Genomic DNA, 6,060 nt, shown 5'->3' on the forward strand with positions numbered 1-6,060 from the left:
CTGCCTGCAGAGCCACTGCCCCCCACCCCACCCCCTGTGAAACCGAGATAGAGCAGGAACTTAAATCTTCATCAGTAATGTTCAACTGAAGGAGCCCCACCCACCTTCTCAGCAATTGTTTCAGGTTTCCCCTCACACTAAAAAGATGTGCATTATGTTTAATGAAGTCAGCTTAAAGGATTCATTCAGATTTGATGATAGTTTTTTCTTTTTTACAGAAATGAGATCAAAGCTCAGACGTTTCTGATGCCTTCAATGACAACAGCATCACTGGGAAATCTGCTGACAGAAGGGCAGAAGTATTATGCAGTACATGGAGTTTGTGTACCACAAAGTATGCCAACACGTTTAACCCTTGTGCTATCTTAGATGACCCCCCCCCCCCCCCTTCCATTGACCTGTTCTCCCTACCATGACAAAGGTGGATAAAGGTGGAAAGATTTCATGTAATCCATGGACACCAGTGAAGATCACAAATCATTGAAGAAAAAAGGTTCAGAGCACTGTCTAGTGGGTCTAGATGACCCAACTCCCAACGTTAAAGTGCCTAGGATAACACAAGGGTTAAAGAGGTATTTCTTCTTGACTTGTCTCGGAGGCCATCATCATGGTAGAAGCACAGGCGGAGTCTGGAGCCGCAAGTAGAGATGGTCCGTTTGACACAGGCGCTTCAGCGCCTGTTTCACCTTCATGAAGCAGAGCGGTTCAGCACAATATTCCCGGGCGTGTGTCAACTAGCGCAGATCACGTGGTTGATGACGCGCCAAATGTATCGTTTGGTGGAACCACGGTTCAGATGTCACTTGTGTTTGAACAGTTGGGAGCGCTATTCTCTAGAAATACAAATGAATCCAGGACGTTTCCCAACAAGTTCTATTGTTTCCCCTGTATTGGAATCAGTACACCATGGTTCTGGTAAAAAACCAACTGTGGTTCAGGATCGTTTCAACTCAGATTCTCCTAATAAGACAATTCACTATGAACGTTATATATAAAGAAAATACTTCTAGAAATATATGATGGCAGGGAGTAGTTAGAGTAGTAGAGATAGTTCAGTGGAATAGTTATGGCATCTGTACACAGAGATCCTGGGTTTGAGACCAGTGTTTTACTATTTATTTGTTTTTGCTTTGCATTTATTTTTTTCATGTGATGTGTGTTTTGCTGTGTCAAGCACGTCTCACAGAAAACATAACTCATTGTGTTGTTTTACGTTGTTCTTTTTAATCATCGTTAACAACATTGTTTTGTTTTAGGTTTTTTTCATCATTTCTACATTGAAGTGTTACAAAGAGCTTAGTTGAAGCATTATGTACGTCCAGTCCGCCACCATGACGCTGTTCTGGGTGGTTTCAAAGCCCTGAATGGGTGGTTCATTTTTCTGGCACAATTACATGAACCCCAACAAGGCTTCATGGGGCTTCAATTCCCATCCCTACTCAAAACTTTATTTTCCAGTTTCTTCCATTGCCATTTCACAGTCATGCCCAAAGCTCTAACCATTAACCAACATCAACCTCCAAATGGTTACAACTCCCACCTTTATAGGATTTCTCCTTTGGGAGCTACCATCCACCCAGGTTCCCACAGATAACCTATTTACACAAAATATTAAAATATTTACATTCAAAGTTTCCCCAACCCCTATAAAAATAGATAATTTCCCCACACAAAAATAGAACTCACTAACTGTTCCTAAACCATTTCAATAATTCACTCAAATAATAAAATTACTACTCTAACTTTGTTAACTTTCCAATGATTTTGGTTCCCTCCCAGGAACCAATAGAAGGTTCTTGTACCCTTAGGGACCTCTTTTGCTGGCGGACCATTCCTGACACAGAAAACAGAGGTGAGTCTCCACAATCAGACAAGTCATGGATAGACATGCAGCAGATGTAGAACCTTAGAAGTGCTTTCACAGGTGCTCCTGACCTAGAAGAACTTTGCTGCTTAACTTTAACTACATTAACTAATACAAATCTGTCAGTTAACCATCTCTGCCTGTTTCCTTAATGTGACAACTGCTCGTAGTGACATGACTATCTACATCAGTCATCCTCAGACGATAGGAATAAAGTTTCCATGACTAACTAGAGTAACTTTTATTTCTCCTTCAGTTCCAAACAGAAACATGAAGAAACCATGGAAACGAGGGCAGGACGGCGATCCCACCAGGACTGAGAAACGTCGGCAGCACCAGCTCAGGTGAAGCAGACACCTTTTTCAAAGTTTAAACTTTTTCTAAATTACTAAAAGGGGAGGAGCTTGGCCTGGTTGTGATGATTCTACTTTGCAGTAAATCTTCTGTTTTACAATCATGACTGTCAGCATCCAGGATGTCTCCTGATTTAAATAGGTCATGTATGAACTCTTGGGTTTGATTCCTGTTGCTCTGCTGATGTTGTGCCCCCACCCCCCACGGGCTCAGTTCAAACAGCTAGGTAAGAAGACCCGTTGGATGTCAGGAAACTCTTTCATCCAGTTTCTGAACGGAGTCTGACGCTGTTCCCATCCGGATGTTAGAGTTCACAATGGTTTTACAGAAAAGGTTCCTCCTGTTTCCATGGTAACCAGCAACGGCATACTCGCACTCCCAAACATTTGATGTAACTCACGTCTTTCCTGTCAAGGCGTCGCCCTGCTGAGGGTTTTTGTGACGTTGCCTCAGGCTGAGATCTGATCCAATCCTGACGATCCAGAACAAACAGCTGTCACTTTTAGATCCATCACATCAGGAGGAAGCAGTCATTTCTCTGCCCTCCAATTGGACTGTGGCTCTTTGTTTGAATGTCCTCAAGGGTCTAGATACCCTGAAAGCTGCCCCCCAACCGTTTAACCCCTCAGCAGGGCTTTAGCTCCAGTGTTTCCATCATTTCAACCCTTCTGCTGGTTCTGCGGTTAACATCAATCAGCTGATTCTGTTGAGGAGAAAGCGGCTCACGTTAACGTGAAGTGTTGCATAACGGCACAAAGTCAATGTGAAAAGACACCAGGATGAAGTTAGGGAAGTCTCAGAGCGTCTGCTCTGTAGGCGTTTCCAACAAACTCAGCCCCCCACAGTGATAATGTTGGGGGGGGGGCAGTGTTTATTAAGGTGAAGTGTCACAGGTTCAATTGTCCAAAAATAGTTTTTGTCCTACAGTTCAGTGTCTGTTCTCCTGCAGAGGAGCTTCAGGAGAACCATTTCTGATGGAAGAACGTTTCTCTGTTCTGACGTCACCCACCTGGAAGAAGGAACCCTGGAAGCCAGAACTGAAACTTTTCCATGGAACCTCAACTTATGAGCCTTTGTTCCAGCTTTGCTTTAGTGAATTGAACTGAGAAACTAAAGGAACCGATGTTTACATGAAGGACTGTTGGACCTAAAGGGAAGAAACTTCCAGAAGAAACAGGAGAAGTTCAGAAAAAATGAAATATTCTTCAAACTAAACGGAGGTTACGGTGGTCTGGACTTCGGAAGACCTGGAGAAGTTCTTGTGGTGGTTTAGTCTGCCTATTGAAACTCCACACAGGCTTTTCACATGCACACTCAGGGGGCTGTGTGCTAGTGGTGGGGGGATGCACACGCTCCACCATCACACAAACATGAACATTACAGAGACACGTGGTTGGTTAATTCTTTATTGCGTTTGTTTGGTTTGTTCTGCTCACCTTCCATTTCTTCTTCTTGTGGTTTAAATGGCAGTAGTCACCTATGACGAGGTGCAACACTGCCACCTACTGTGTGGCAGTGGGAGTCTCCGTGGGGCCCCTCCTAACTGATCTAAGGACCCAAACTGTGGTTCTGTCTGGCCTTTATAGTGCCTGATTCAAATTGGCCTGTGGGCGGGGCCATGCCGTATAAAATGCCAGTCTCACAGTCTGAGAGGAGGGAAATGGTGTTTTGTTTCAGTCCTTCAGACAAACTGATCCAGTCCCTTCAATGAACAAAGTTGTTCATCTCTTTTCACCGTCACTCCTTTCTGGTCAGATGTATGTTTTGCAGAAGATGTGGATGAAATGAACAGAACCAGTTACTTATTTGCAACTCTTCCTCCATTCAGACTTTCTGGGGTATCCCTCCCTCTCTCTCTCCCTCCCTCCATCCATTTCTCTATCCCTACCTCTCTCTCTCTCTCCCTCCATCTCCTCCACTCCTGTGGAGGGTTTCTGGATTCAGCCCTCCCCATCAGTCTTTCCTAAAAACATTCCAGCTGATTTTCTGAAAAAGGAGATAAACCTCTTCCTCCTGACAAAGTCTCTGTGATAAACCTTCTCCCCCCGGCGGACCAACGTTGACGTTCCTGCTGGATTTTCCTGAGCAGCACTGAACGGGAAAGCCGGGACAATGACCAAGGGACAGAGGAATGGAAAGGAAGCCTATTTTGGAGCACTTAGCAGGACGCTGGGTCGGGTCATTGTACCTTTTCCCGCTAAAAAAGTCCCCGGATGCTCAGAGTGGGGGCCGTCGTCTGCAGCGGTGGGAGCAGGAAGTGACCTCACCCAAAAGGTGATAACATTCTTCTCTCCTTACAGCTTGTTACACTTCATAAGGTATTTTAACGTCACCGTTTTATCTGCATCTTTGTTAAAAACCAGTTTAGTGATGGAAATATCAGCAGATATGAATGTTTTTGCTGGTTACCTGAACCCAGACTTTCCCACTGCTGAGCCTCACAGGCCACCGTCCTGGTTTAGACATTCCTGCTCTCTGATTCAGAGAAGCTTCCAGAACGGCTGTTGTGTCCACCTGTCGCTTTACCTGTCCATCAGCATGAGGAAGATGCGCCTCTAGACCAGAGGTAGACCCGTTTAGTGCCATAAACAAAGGGAGATGTTGCTAGGGTCGACAGAGTTTCCCTTCTTTATGTTAACAATATTCAGATCATTTTAAAACATTTTGTGTCAAATATAAATATTGAAGTGGATTTTAAACTTGCTAACCCTCTGGTGTGGTGTTGCCATTAGTTTTGCTTTCACATCGCCCCTTTAAATATTATTATTATATTAAATATTTTACAATAAAAAAGTCACATTAATAGTTTGACAAGTCTGTGACCAATGACATCTGAGCTGGGTTTGACCTTTCACCCCAGGATAACTGGAACCAAGTCCAACTTGCAAAAGGTAAGAAAAATGTCACTTTTTTGGTGTTTAAATGTCTTTGTAAAAAACTGATGAGAAGTAAAGAGAAGCATGTTTGAGACGTGTTCACTTTTGCGTTTGTAGCCTTGTGCATTTAGACCACGTTGGTATGAACTAAACATTCTAATGGATGGAGATGCAACGTTATCAACCTAATGCTTTTTTTCTGTACTGCCTACCATTACCCACAGGAAATGAACGCACAAACATTTTGTGGGTGTTTGGACCGTTCCTCATTTGTGGGGGTCGGGGTCCAGAGTCACATTCTCTATAATTGTGACTCTGGACCTGGACCCCCACATACCTGATTCTGGAGCCACATTCTCTATGAATTCACGTTCAATGCTGACTGTTTCTTTGGAAAACAGATGACCTACCTGATGACACAGCGTCTGTGGATGAAGAGGACAATGAAGATGAAGATGTCTGCCTCAGTGTCCACATGACTGATTACCCAGAATGAAATGATTGGAATAAAAGAATCAAATGAGTGCATGAAAACGGACATTGTAGTTCATAAACACACTGCAGTCGATCGCTAATGCACTAACTGATAAAACATAAATGACAATGTTGTAGAAAATGTGCTGTTGATGTTTTTTGCTTGTGTTCCTAATTCCACGTAACAAATAAAAGATAAAAACCCATTTTAGTACCTTTATTGCATCTCAAATGCACCAAACCTAAATCTCACTGGGGGGCATGTTTCGTACAAAGAGACGAGGTCACGAGGGGCCAGCATAGCTCTGTGGTAAAATCCAGCTTCATTTGATTTTAGTTGACGTTTTTATTCACTTAAGGTGACATTTTCTCAAAGTCCAGCTCTTCAGCGTCGCGCCGCTACATCAGAGCTTTATGTATGTTTGAAAAAGTCCCCTACAGCCAATCGGGATGCAGAACACAATAACTGTAACCAAAAAAAGCAGCAAAATT

The 6,060-nt window shown here is 43.5% G+C and overlaps 1 long non-coding RNA gene across 3 annotated transcripts; it reads left to right on the plus strand.

The window, feature by feature from the left end:
- Positions 1–1,677: 1,677 nt before the first annotated feature.
- Positions 1,678–5,774, plus strand: LOC144988788 (uncharacterized). Of its 3 annotated transcripts, none has more exons than XR_013652818.1 (5): positions 1,678–1,852; positions 2,121–2,208; positions 3,168–4,492; positions 5,079–5,109; positions 5,496–5,774. It is a non-coding gene; the product is annotated as an uncharacterized LOC144988788 (long non-coding RNA). The 3 variants fall into 3 exon arrangements; XR_013652817.1 differs by having other exon boundaries at positions 1,831–1,924; XR_013652819.1 differs by lacking the exon at positions 5,079–5,109 and having other exon boundaries at positions 1,831–1,924.
- Positions 5,775–6,060: the final 286 nt, after the last annotated feature.

This window comes from Oryzias latipes, chromosome 21 (genome assembly GCF_053564925.1).
Source record: "Oryzias latipes strain Hd-rR chromosome 21, Olatipes_Hd-rR_3.1".
In the NCBI taxonomy this organism is placed as follows: Eukaryota; Metazoa; Chordata; class Actinopteri; order Beloniformes; family Adrianichthyidae; genus Oryzias; species Oryzias latipes.